Source organism: Staurois parvus, unplaced genomic scaffold (assembly GCF_062004578.1).
Source record: "Staurois parvus isolate SC_StPar_1 unplaced genomic scaffold, SC_StPar_1.0 ptg000845l, whole genome shotgun sequence".
NCBI lineage: Eukaryota > Metazoa > Chordata > Amphibia > Anura > Ranidae > Staurois > Staurois parvus.
This window is the reverse complement of record NW_028318641.1, coordinates 1,819,684-1,834,036: the sequence shown is the minus strand read 5'-3', so window position 1 is coordinate 1,834,036 and position 14,353 is coordinate 1,819,684. Positions and strand designations below refer to the sequence as shown.

At 45.6% G+C, this 14,353-nt stretch overlaps 1 protein-coding gene and 1 pseudogene across 1 annotated transcript in view; both read left to right on the top strand.

The window, feature by feature from the left end:
• CERS3 (ceramide synthase 3) overlaps positions 1-14,353 on the top strand; it is a 192,092-nt gene that overhangs the window by 82,790 nt on the left and 94,949 nt on the right. The gene's annotated exons all lie outside the window — the stretch shown is intronic.
• Positions 9,538-9,705, top strand: LOC149443589 (U2 spliceosomal RNA; annotated as a pseudogene).

Genomic DNA, 14,353 nt, shown 5'->3' with positions numbered 1-14,353 from the left:
AATTTAAATAGAGAGAGAGAAGCAGATGAATTTGCCAGCAAAAAGATCTAAAGACGCAAAAGCTGGGTTTATAGAGGAATAATTTGGGCCATAGGCTGCACAAAATGCAATTTAGTGATCAGTTCCTCTTCTCATATTTTTAAAGTACATGCACACCTTTGAGTAAACTTTTCTTTAGCCTCCCCCCCCAGCCTCCGCAATACACAGGAGCAACATTCCTTTTGGTCTCATGCATACTGAGCGTTTTTACAGCAGCTAATTTGGGTGTCAGGTATTTTTTTCTACAGCCGGTAAACCCCCAGCATGTTATCCTATGCACATATAGCCTTTTATCTGCGTTTTTTTTGGCTGGGGCGTTTTCAGGTTGGAAAAAAAACTCCAGAACTAGTGTATTTGGGGGGGGGGGGTAAGGAGGCGGCTGAGGGTACTTTACTTTGCATATAAAATAAAATCATATTATGTACTTTATACCTCCAGTGTCTGGAAAACATGCTCTGTCAGAGGTGCTTTACATGCAGCCTAACTTCTGAAACTCTTAAGGTCTGTGTCAACATGCTTTAGGCTTGTGTCAATGGTTGGAAACCCTTACGTATACCCAGTGAAGCGACTGTGCACAGAGAGGAAGCAAATTCTCCTATATAAGTTGTACCTGTTTATCTGAAGCCCTCTTTCCTCTGTCTGTTCATAGTCTATAGTGTAAACAACTTTTGTGAGCTTCAGAAACTAGCAGGCAGGGATCTGATGTAAAACACTGCACAGGATAGACCAGAGAGCTGGGTGAAAACTGAGACCTGAGTGGAGGGAAAGGACACCCCCCTCTACACAGTCTCATAGGGAAACATGAACGGCTGAGGCTGTCAATCAACTGCTGTGTGAGCTGGGGGAGGGGGCATCTCTCAGGATTTTTTGGTGTTGGCATAGACTGTCTGAAGTAGCCATAATTCATACTAGGTGCTTTGGATGGAGGAAAATACACACTATAGACCAGGGGTGTCAAACTGGAGGCCCTCCAGCTGTTGCGAAACTACAAGTCCCATCATGCTTCTGCCTTTTAGAGTCATGTTTGTACCTGTCAATCTTGCAATGCCTCATGGGACTTGTAGTTTGGCTAAAGCTGGAGGGCCGCCACAGTGGTTTAGTGGTTAGCACATCTGCCGTGCAGTATATGGGTCATGGGTTCAATTTCCAACCATGGCGCCTCCTGCATGGAGTTCGCATGTTCTCCCTGTGCTTGCGTGGGTTTCCTCCCACATTCCAAAGACATGCTGGTAGGTTAATTGGCTCCTGTCTGAATTGTCCTAGTTTCAACCCTGGCCATGCAGGATCTCCTACATGGTGGGGGTTGGGGAAAGACCTGGAAACCTACACTGTAAAATAATTGCTAAGAGAATTCATGGGAAAGTCGCTTACGAGTGACAGTCTGTGCAATCGCCAAGGGTCAGATACAACTGAATGGATAGATAGAGGAGGGCCGCCAGTTTGACACCCATGCTATAGAGCAGTGGTTCTCAACCTGTGGGTCGCGACCCCTTTGGGGGTCGAACAACCCTTTCACAGGGGTCGCCTATGACCATCAGAAAACACATATTTCCGATGTGTAAAGAGCAGCTACTGTGCTGAAAGCAGCTACTGTGCTGAAAGCATCTACTGTGCTGAAAGCAGCAGTATTGGAGGTAAAACGACACTCATGAATTATAATTACTGGGTAAATAATTTTATGGTTGGGGGTCACCAGAACATGTGGAACTGTATTAAAGGGTCACGGCATTGGGAAGGTTGAGTACCACTGCTATAGAGGAATATGCTTTGTTTAATTCTCTTTTCAGAGGTTTACAACCACTTTCAGGCTGCAGTAACATTTTTGGGGAGTGGAGATGTTAGGTACTTGTAGTGCTGGTCAGTGATCTATGTACTGTAGGGAACATATGGCTGTACTTCTGCGGTCCATCTAAATACATTGGCTTTTCCTGTATACATTAACATAGGCATGATTGCCGTTTGAGAACATTTGAGAAGTCATTTTGACTTCCTTCTTTACCCATTTGGATATAATTGTAGTCATCTGTGAGAATTAAGCTTTAAACTATTATGTGGGCATTCAACAAAAAAAAAAGCTAAATAATCAGAATTTAAATTCACCCACCACCTGTCTCTCAGATCTTTGCTCTGTTCAAAAGCTATGGCCTCAGGCAGAATCTTCCCATTCCACACGGTCTGAACGAAGGCTGGGAATGGTTACGTCTGTATGAAGATATAATGTGACAGCCTCACCATACTCCCTGCAGAGCTTTCTGGAAGAGTCTGATCAGAGATTAGAGGTCAGACCATTCTGGAATACCTTGTCTGGTCCTTGTCATTGCTCTATTATAAAATGACATTATGGGTGTTGGCCTCTTGTCTGATACAGTCGTGCAAAAGCCGCTCCAGGTAATCCATCCACTTGAGTTGTCAGTTATATTGTTCCATCCTGGAGGTGCTTGCTCGGCTCGCCAGCGGTACTCTCAACGCAAACTTCAGACTCTATTTATGTTTCTTGCACAATGACAAATCAAAAACATCTCATATTGAGGGTCAGCAAGGTAAGAAGATCAACCCCTTCCCGCCGGCACCTCCCGGCCCTTTAAGAGTTTCAGAAGCTGGGACGGGCGGGGTTTAGGGATCAAGCGATCGCCGTGACGCGTCATCACGGAGGTCACATGATCGGGAAAGGTCCTGATCGAAAGAGCAGACCGGGACCTTTCTGTGAGTATCGGACATGTTTGCTGGGAGCGCACGGGGTGCGCGCTCTCAGCACATATGTTTTTGTTAATTGCACGCAAATGTGCGGCTGCTCGGCGTCTAGGACCAGACGCCGGGAGGCTTCACATTTGTGTGCGGCCGACGTTTAGAGGTTAATGCGTTTCGCACTATTTATTTCAGGTACTTATATAGCGCCATCCATTTACGCAGCGCTTTACATATATATTATACATTCACATCAGTCCCTAACCCTCAAGGGGCGTACAATCTAAGGTCCCTAACTCACATTCATACACTAGGGACAATTTAGACAGGATCCAATTAACCTACCAGCATGTCTTTGGAGTGTGGGAGGAAACCGGAGTACCCGGAGGAAACCCACGCAGGCACAGGGAAAATATGCAAACTCCAGGCAGGAGGTGTCGTGGCTGGGATTTGAACCAATGACCCTAGTACTGCCAGGCGGAAGTGCTAACCATTTAGCCATTGTGCTGCCCGTGCCAACACTTAGTCGTAACCATTACAACTGCAGCTGTGTTTAGGGAAGTGATGGCTGACATAGGTGCCTGAGACTGGTCAGAGTGTGCTGTTCTCATCCATTGCTGGAAACGTTGTTGAAACACTAGTGATATATTATAACGAGGAAACTGTGTAGCTATATATACACAGAGAACACTGACCCCCTGGTTCACATCTATGTGGCTGTGCGGGCCGCGTTTTGCACGGGCACGAAAGCCCGTTCATTTGAATGGACTCCCGTGCCTGTGACACGCAGGGAAGAGGTCCCTGCACTTCTTTGGAAAACGCAGCTCACACAGGAACCTCGGTTCCCAGTATGGTTGTGGTTTCCAATGCGAGCGGCATGCCATTAGAAGTAATGGCACCTGCCCACGGGTCTGCATTCCTCTTTGCGGGTGGTGCGGCTGCATGGATTTTCGTGCGGATCCGCAGCGGCATCACCCGCACAGATGTGAACCTAAGGTGAGTGCTGATTCACACATATGTGGTGCAGATTGAAGCTCAGGTTCTACAGCTAGTTCATACAGTAGTTGTTCAGCGGCTCAGAACAGGTTTAGATCAGGTTCAGGTCAGGATTTTATCCTGTTCACAACTGATGACGTGCAGTTTAGAAACGGTTCCCATAGAAGTCAATAGTCTGTAATCCGCACCTGAACCGGACTGCACTTCTTAGAAATTGGACAGGACTCTTTCATTCCGCACTGAATCCACACTGCCAGTGCACTGGACATTTGTGAACAGGCACCATAGGAAGCAATGTTATTTCACATGTCATGCGGATTGGATGCAGTTTAAACCACATCCAAACTGCATATATGTGAACCGACACTTAAAACACCAGAGGAAAAGGGTTGTCAGCTTTAAACATTTTGGCTAACAAAGATGCTACCATTGCTGGCTTCTCGTTTTGAACAAAGCTGGTTGTATGCCTGTCATGTTGACCCACTGGCTTCAATATTTTGAGTCACTGACCCAGAACAATATGATGATAAAGACTAAGAAGTACAGGTTCGTTGGTTTGAATCCCAACCACAGCACCACCTTCCTAGAGTTTGCAGGTTCTCCCTGTGCCTGTGTGGGTTTCCTCCGGGTACTCCGGTTTCCTCCCACACTCCAAAGACATGCTGGTAGGTTAATTGGCTCCTGTCTAAATCCTCCCTAGTATGTGTATGTATGAATGTGAGTTAGGGACCTTAGATTGTACACCCCTTGAGGATTAGGGGCTGATGTAAATGTACAATATATATGTAAAGTTGCGTAAATTGATGGCGCTATACAGTATAAGTACCTGTAATAATAAATGATAATTAACCAAAAAAAAAAACAGATGGCACCCCCCATTCAGGCTAGATTCACACCTATGTAGTTTGCGTTTTATCCATTTCTGCAGTGCTCCTTGCGTTTTTGCACATGTGTATTTTATGCATTTTGCATTCTTTCCCTACTTGTTGCTGGGCAGATTAAAGTGCCAAACGCATAAAAAAAGTACTACATGCATTTCTGCAGCGTCTCCATTGAAGTCTATTGAACCAAAAATTGCAATATTTGCGTTTTAAAAAAAAGTCCCTGACCCTTTCCAAAAACCGCATGGGGTGAAAACGCAGAGATGTGAGCGTGTCCCATAGGAAATCATGTTAAATGGACTGTGGTGCGTTTCTGCAAAATGCACCGAAAAACTCTTATGGTATGAACCTAGACTAAGACTTGGTTCACCAAGATCAACAAAATGAATCTGATGAAAGAACAGCTGGCATCGGCACACCACAAAGAGGAAGGGGTGCATAAAACATGGTTTTATTTGACTGAATTCACGTCACTCGCAACCATAATACAGTTGTCCCCACCCTTTGTGATGGTACCAGAAACCTTTCGCTCTGCTCTGCTCAGGTTGCACACATTCTCCCTCATTCCCATCCTCCCCCTTGCTTCTATTACTGTGCTTACCCCTTTTTTCTTTGCCACCTTTTTTTTTTTTTTTTCTTCTTCTTTTCTAATTATTTTTCTCCTCTTAGTTGTTTTCTGTCTGTACTTGAAAGGTTGTGCAGGATATATCCTCACTGGAGATCATTAGGTATTGTTATTGGTGGTACATGGTGGTCTTTATACATGCTTTTCCTAATTACAGTAACTATCCAATATGATGTTCTCCTGTGTTGGAACCACTGGTGACCCCATTTACATGCTCATTGCCCATACTGTGTGTTGTTATGGAGCCTACTGTAATGGTCCTGGTTACTCCTAAAAATTGCAAATAAAGAAAAAATAAAAACATCCATGCTCACCTTTACGCTGCATCATCGGTGTGATGCAGCTGCTGTCCCATATTAGCTGTAAGCCTGAAGTGATTGCATGACCGGCGACTGTCAGACTCTCAGTTCTGCTCTTCAAACACTCTTTGGAGGTCTGAGCAGGGGAAAGGGAAGGCGAAGCTGGTTCTGGCTCTCCACCATATGCTCAGAGGCAGATCCAGTTGTCAATCAGGTAGCCAAGTGGATCCAAACAATATTGTCTGGATCCTTCCAGAGCCTGGTGCAACCCTGCTCTGTCAGCTAATAGTGGGCAATAGCACACCATCAGCTGACGCTGGGTCACGAGAGAGCAAAAGTAAGGATACTCCAGTGATCCTGCAAGAAGCATGGCCAATAAAACTTTGTTCATACTTCACTTTTAACTTTGATTTGACTTTTTCGATCTGTGTACTTGCTCTAGGTCAGTAGTTCTCAACCTTCCTAATGCCGTGACCCTTTAATACAGTTCCTCATGTTGTGGTGACCCCCAACCATAAAATTATTTTCGTTGCTACTTCATAACTGTAATTTTGCAGTGAGAGGAATAGTGCCCCATCATTGGTGTCAGTGAGAGGAGTAGTGCCCCATCATTGGTGTCGGTGAGAGGAGTAGTGCCCCATCACTGGTGTCGGTGAGAGGAGTAGTGCCCCATCACTGGTGTCAGTGAGAGGAGTAGTGCCCCATCACTGGTGTCAGTGAGAGGAGTAGTGCCCCATCATTGGTGTCAGTGGGAGGAATAGTGCCCCATCATTGGTATCAGTGGGAGGAATAGTGCCCCATCATTGGTGTCAGTGGGAGGAATAGTGCCCTATCATTGGTGTCAGTGAGAGGAGTAGTGCCCCATCATTGGTATCAGTGGGAGGAATAGTGCCACATTGTTGGTGTCAGTGGGAGGAATAGTGCCCCATCATTTGTGTCGGGGGGGGGGGGGGGGAATAGTGCCCCATCATTGATACTAGTGTGGTGGGGAATTGTGCCCCGTCAGTGGGGAGGAATAGTGCCCCATCGATGGTGTCAGTGGGGAGGAATAGTGCCACATTGTTGGTGTCAGTGGGGGGAGAAATAGTTCCCCATCGCTGGTGTCTGGGGGGGGGGGGGGGAAATAGTGCCCCATCATTGGTGTCAGTGGGAGGAATAGTGCCCCATCATTGGTATTAGTGACACCAATAATGGGGCACTATTCCTCCCACTGACACCAATGATACTTACCTTGCTGACTCCTGCTCCAGCCTGGGCTTGCTCCCTCCCTCTCCCATCTACAGCCAGCATACCCGGCTGCAGCAGCACCATCTACACGCTACAGACACTTACCTGTCAGCTGTCTTCCTTCTCCGGCCGCTCCCTCGCTCGATCTTCTTTGATCTTCACGCTGCTGCTCGGCTCCACCTCTCAAAGCTCCACCTCCTCGCCGGGGATTGGCCGCCTGTGTGCCTCTCCTGAGCTACAGTTCCGGCGGCCAATCTCTGGCGAGGAGGCGGAGCTGTTGAGTGATCCCAGGGATCTGGCCAGATGACAGGGGCGGCATGTCATCCTGCACACACATCGCGGTCCAGGGAAATGTGGACGTATCTGCATGTGGGCGGACCCGCCTGGAGACTGATAGAGGAGCGGTGTCTCGGTTCCTAAGACCATCGGAAATATGTGTTTTCCAATGGTCCTAGGAGACCCCTGTGAAAGGGTTGTTCGACCCCCAAAGGGGTCGCGACCCACCGTTTGAGAACCGCTGCTCTAGGTGGTTGACAGAGTATTGAAGTCAATGGGGTGGTATATCATCCAGGACACTCACATTTTCGCAAAGAGCAATGGAATCCCTAATATTTCTTTGGGAAAGGTTTATTCTAATCAAATTAGAAGTGGCAGTTTGGCATAAATCACAAGTTTCGTAAACTGAAATAGCCTTAATTATCATCCTTCGATAGTTAAGTAAATGCAGGAACTTCAGTTGTCTGTGGTTATTTTGGAGGGGAGACTTTAAAAGGAACCCAGTTTACCAGTAAGCCCCGTAATTACCAAAACCCAGTAATTATGTAGAACAAACTAAAGACTGTCTCTGGCAAGTCTGTGTTAGCCCAAAATGGCTGTTAACAGAACCGTAAGCTTCAAGCATAATTTATAGTATCTTCAGATATAATTTTACATTCTGAGGTAGGAGTACTGGCTATAAATGTGGTAAGTTACACCAGAATAGACAAAATCAGGGAACACACGAGAGGAATCGATTCAAGAACGGGTGGGTTTTGTTGAAATTAGGGAAAGTCTGGAGTCGGGAAGCATTCCTGCCTAGATCCAGTTGGATAGAAGTTGAAGTGTTTGCCCCCGTTGGTTGTTGTTGAGACCAGGACTGCCATGTCAGCATCTGCTGCTGAGGCAGGTTTGCAGACTAGGGAAGTCTGAAATGTCATTGTCATGGTCAGGCTTGAAGGCCAGAGAGACTAGCTAGATTAGCACACAGGCAGGTCACCCTAGTGGATGATGTGGGCTCACCTGAGACGCAGGGTCTAAGCCAGGGGTGGGCAAACTTTTTGACTTGAGGGCCGCAATGGGTTCATATATTGGACCCGGGGGCCGGACCAAGAGTAGATGAATGATGTGTATGTGTCATCCATAGTAAGTATAGTAATATTCCCCCATAGTAAGCATAGTAATTAATCCCCCATATAGTAATTCATCCCCCATAGTAATTCATCCCCCATAGTAATTCATCCCCCATATAGTAATTCATCCACCATAGTAATTCATCCCCCATATAGTAATTCATCCCCCATATAGTAATTCATCCCCCCTATAGTAATTCATTCCCCATATTAATTCATTCCCCATATTAATTCATCCCCCATATAGTAATTCATCCCCCATATAGTAATTCATCCCCCATATAGTAATTCATCCCCCATATTAAGTCCCCAAGTCCCCCCTGTGTCAATTCACTTACCTTTGCTCCGCGCGTTCCTCTCGCCGTGTTCCCGCGCCGTTCCGGTGTAGCATGAAAATCTGTCCCCCTCTACGTATCTGCGCATGTGTCAGTTTCAGGCATTAGCAGGCGATCTCTGGCACATGCGCAGATACTTCGAGGGGGACAGATCCTCATAGGAGACAGATTTTCATGCTACACCGGTATTCAGGGCGGACTGTGAGAGGAGCCTAGCGTGAGCCTAGCTCCGCGGGCCGGATTTAAAGGTCCGCCGGGCCGTAGTTTGCCCATTGCTGGTCTAAGCACTAACCAGTGTCCACCAGAGCTCCTAATGGTTGAGATGGGTTTTGCTGCTTGTTAGAGACCAGGTCATGGTCCTCAGGGTTGCCTCACCAGGTGGTGAGCAAGTTGGGGTCCAATAGTAGATATAGCAAGTAAGGATCAAGCAGAAGTGTAGTCAGAAAAACAAGCCAAAGATAGGTATCAAGTGGTTACAGGTTGGGATCAAGCAGAAATGTAGTTGAGGAACAAGCCAAAGGTCAGTACCAAGTGATAGTGAAAATATAGATGCAGCACAATTGACAAAAGCAAGTAATTGGCTGGAGAGAGCACAATAATCTGGCAAACCGGAAGTGCAAAGGCATGGTTTAAATCATTAAGTCTATGGGAGGAGCAAAGAGTTCAAGGTTCACCAGAAACAAGGTGCAAAGCAAGATTGTCTAAGGGATCAGACAAGGCATTCACTCCAGCTTCTCGGGTGGCTCAGCAAGAAGAGTTATTGTTAAAGACTGCAAAGGTCCCAGGTTCTGATCTAGGCCCTGACAACTATAGACACTATTTGAAATTACCTAACACCTTTGCACCAAATTTGTCGGGTTTTGCAGCAGTTCGTGCACTCGTAAGGAGCAACTACATTAATCTGTCTCTGAGGCTCGAGTGTCTGTACTGGACAATTCATCCTCCATGCAGCTCACCATTACTGGGCTTCCTCGGCCAATGCGCCCATCACACAGACAAGGATATGGACGAGGAGTTCTGTAATTGGGTGGAACCTGATGGAGAACTGAGAGACTAGTTCCCATCGCTTCTCGGCCTTTTGGCTAAGATCAAGTGTAGTATCTGTTCTTATCAGTGTCCAGCAGGGGTGCTCCCCATCATTCTAGCTTTGCGGGGATGATTGGTTGTATAGTACCCCTGCTGGTATGAGGGGGGTCCTGATGGTTACTACAGGCTGGAATAGAAACCGAGGTGCCCACAGGCTGCTGGGGCCTGGGATTAATTCCCCCTGGAAAACCGGACGGGCCCAGTTCCTCCTGATTTAAACGGATCTACCTTGTCTGGCCAGGGGCCGGGAAGGCAGAAAGTCCGCGAACCAGTGCCCCCTGAGTGGTCGCCTCAGGGGTGCTCTTAGTAACACTTGGGTGTGGGACCCCAGCGTGTGAAAAGGCACATGGTCACTGTGTTCAAACACTTTTCCTGCACTGCGCCTTTTAGGACCGGGCCTTTTGGCTAAGTTCTGGGCAATTTTTGCTACGGGCCTCAGGGCCTGGCCAGTGCACAATCTGCACGACCACTTATTTATTTAATTTATTTTTTCTCCCGTTTGTCACTTTCACTTTTGTGTGTGTTTTATTTCTCACAGGATGGAGGGTGTGGGTCCTCGGGCCTACCCTGAAGTCTAGGGGGAGGATGTGTGGCCTTTTGGTTCCTTCCTCCCCTGTCCCTAGGGGGTTTTCTCTTCGGGAGAGCCCTCTGACCAAGGCTTCGGCTGGCCACAAGGAACGGTGGTCCGCCAGGCCTTTTGGCTAGGTGGACCAAATGGGAACCTTGTCCCTGTCAGGAGCTTCGTGCCCCGGGGGATCAGGGTAGAGGTCCATTCCCTTCAGGGGAAGGACAAAGCACACCCCTAAGTGCACTTTTTTGTGTGGTGTTTTGCACTTGCACGTTTTTTCTGAACACTTACGGGTTTTTCGTTTTTTTCGCACGTTCGCTGACTTAAAAAAAAAAAAATCAGGTCCGCTTTGGTTTTGATTGACAGCTCATGGCAGTGGGTGGGCATGGAGTTGGGTTGGCAGCCAACCCTCCCCCCAAAGCTCCATAGTTACTGTGGTTGTGCCTCTGAGGCCCAGTTTATATCCGCTGTCAGTCTCTCAACCCCATAGTTGCCTATGGAGAGCGCTGAAATCTTTGTATTTGGGAAGGATTACAACTGACATGCCCCCTTCCTGTATGCCTTGTGACAATGCTTGTCAGTGCTTGGAGACATAGATAAGCAGGTATCTAAGAAAGCAGCCAAGCTGCATGGTCGGATGGCTGTTGAAGAATGAGGGCACCCTGTCCAACCACACAGCTAGCATTACACCTCATATAGGAAGATGCGACATAGTAATACTTGGAATTTGCCCCCTTCGGGACAGAACACAATAATTAAAAATGAAATAAGACGTGTTAGTAACCACTTCCAGTCCGGACACTTTCCCCCCTTCCTGTCCAGGGCAATTTTCAGCTTTCAGAGCTATCGCGCTTTGAATGACAATTGCACGGTCATGCAACACTGTACCCAAATGAATTTTTTACCATTTTTTTGAGACAGATAAAGCTTTATTTTGGTGGTATTTATTCACCACTGGGATTTTTATTTTTTTTTGCTATGTAAATTAAAAAGTCCAAAAATTTTGAAAAAAAGTGTTTTTTTAATAAAATTTTGCAAATAAATAATATTTCATCATAAATCTTTGCCAAAATTTATTCCGTTATCTTTTTAGTAAAAAAAAAAATCCAAATTAGTTTATAACCAAAAATTATAATTTTTAAAATATTTTTTTTACATTTTTATTTTTTTATATTATTACTTTTTATTTAATTTTTTTACATACTGTCACCCTAGCAGTACAGTGTCACCATGGTGACACTTGTGGGGGGTGATGAAGATTTTTTTTTTTTTTTTTTTTTTTACACATTGCTTTTACACCCATATAGGATGTAAAAGCAATCATTTCTCCTTCTCTCTGTCTGCATTCTTGCAGCCATTGAGAAGTACTGAGTGAGCTGTGATTGGTCACAGCTTGTCACATGGTACAAGCCTGTTGTGAATAGCCTTGTACCATGTGACCTCTGTGATCATTCACAGATTTCACACGTAGTAAGCAATGATGTCACAAGTGACATTTTGCTTACTACTTTGCATGTGATCACTGATTGGCCAATCAGTGATCACGTGATCGGGACCTCGTACAGAGGTCCCGTCCGACGATCGGTGTTTCACTGTGTCCGGAGGACACAGCGGGAACCGGATCGTGGTGCTGCGCGCTCCCAGGGAGCGCGCACAAGGAGGGTGCGGGGAGGCCGTTTATAAACGGCCACCCGACCCTGCACTGCCACCGTCTGGCCGTTTATATGCAACAGCCGGTCGGGAAGTGGTTAAACCGACATCTTAAAAAACTATCAATAAATGCTGTATTACATGCTGTTCATATTCACTCAGTCACTATGGAATTTGTTTTCTGCATTCTGCAAAAGACCTGGTTGATCCTACTGTTCTCTGTCTCCCCTTACTGTCCTTGTCTCCACTGCAGTTGAGGATTTTGCAGAGCAGTGTTAGTAGCTGTGCGTATGCTTGTTTTCAGTGTATTTCTACACTAAGCATTAATTCTCTATCACACGGGTGTCAAACTGGCTGCCCTCCAGCTGTTGCCAAACTACAAGTCCCATGAGGCACTGCAAGATTGACATTTAAAAGCATGACTCCCAAAGGCAGAGGCATGATGGGACTTGTAGTTTCGCAACAGCTAGAGGGCTGACAGTTTGACATCCCTGCTCTATCACATCTGAGCAACCCATATGGCTATACAGTCACACTTGTGGGCGTATACACAGCCCACGTAAATGACAGCCCACTCCCTCCCTTCTCCTCCATGTCCACTGACCAGCTGAACACAATGGGGGTGGGATATTACGTCTTGATTGATGGAGGCTTTACCTGCCTCTTATTCTAAGGCACAGGCTGGAGGAGCATGACACAGCCTGTGATTGGCATGATGGGACTTGTAGTTTCGCAACAGCTGGAGGGCTGCCAGTTTGACACCCCTGCTCTATCACATCTGAGCAACCCATGTGGCTATACAGTCACACTTGTGGGTGTATACACAGCCCACGTAAATGACAGCCCACTCCCTCCCTCGTCCTCCATGTCCACTGACCAGCTGAACACAATGGGAGTGGGATATTACATCTTGATTGATGGAGGCTTTACTACCTGCATCTTATTCTAAGGCACAGGCTGCAGGAGCATGACATAGCCTGTGATTGGCAGAAATCCGCCCACACCATGTTATTTACAAACAATAGTAAAGATCTGAATTCAAATATATATTTGTATGAGGAGTTAAAACAGTTTATTGATAATAATTATTTATTTTTACATTGTATTGCAAAGGCTTTTTTTTTTTTTTTTTTTTTTTGAACATGTGACCAGCAGCAGAGGACTAGAAGCTCCTCCTGCCACTGTTTTCCTGCAAACAGGCTGGGAAAGAGTTGTGTCATGTGACAACAGTATATCGTTCAGGAAAAAAGGTACTTAGATGTGTTTTTTTTTTTTTTTTGTTTTTTTTATTAAAATAAATACAGTGCTATCATCCGTATACAGAAAGAGAAGAGAGAATGTAAATGAAACAGCGTGTGTTTAGTATCCCTTTATAAAACCTTCCTTTATATTCTGTGGGTCTACTAAAAGTAGCAGAAACAATATGACAACTGTTCAGAAAAGTGATGTTTTTGAGCCTTCTTCCCCTTTGTAAATATAGATACAACTTCCGCATTGTAGTAAAACAGAGCAGTGATGTGCAGGAGCTTCCTTTTTCTTCACATACTCAGTACAGTGAGATACTGTTTAATTTGGACGGTAAAGTTGTGGTAGGAAGTGATCGCATTTTAGCTGAAAGTGGGGCCAGATTATGAAACCATTTGTAACTGCTGCAGTTCCTGTGTGTGCATACAGTCACTATGGGGCTGATTTACTAAAGGCAAATTGCAAAGTGCAGTTGCACTCATTTACTAAGCTCTGGAGCAACTGCACTTTGCAGAGTGCACAATCTTTTTGCCTTTAATAAATCAACCTCATGTCAGCAGGACCCAAATGAATTCAGTAACCAAGTTCAGGTAGCACTAAGAAAATATATTCTTGTTTTACCCTGAGGTCATCACAGAGGACAAGGGGGCAATCTTTACGTCTGGAGGAAAAGAAATATAATCTCCAAACACGGAAAGGTTTCTTCACAGTAAGAGCTGTGAAAATGTGGAATAGACTCCCTCAAGAGTTGGTTCTGGCCAGCTCAGTGGATTGCTTTAAAATAGTCCTGGATTCTTTTTTGGATACACAGAATATAACTGGATATAACATTTATAGGTAAAGTTGATCCAGGGAATATCTGACTGCCTCTCGGGGGATCAGGAAGGAATTTTCTTCCCAGCAGGAGCAAATTGGATCATGCTTTGCTGTTTTTTTTGCCTTCCTCTGGATCAACTGTGGGTGTAGGATTATAATTTTTTTTTCTTCTATGGTTGAACTGGATGGACTTTTTTCAGCCAGACTAACTATAGTGTCTGTTTTTGACACAGAGAATAGCTGCGATTCAGAGGATCGCAGCTATTCTCTGGTCATTCACAGTTTGACACTCAGGAGATCAGCGGAGAACATGTTCAGCTCTTCGCTGGAGATCTGTGTTCTCTCTCCAGATTTTCCAGCCCAGAGCTGGAGAATCGGAGGAACCGCAAACTAAGCAGCGATAATTTACCTCTGTTAAGTAAACTGATTTTTTACTGTAATCTTGCGAGATTATAGTAAAACCAGCCGTTTTCCAGCGTTTGTAGACCGTTCTCCCTTCGTTCAGAGAACTGA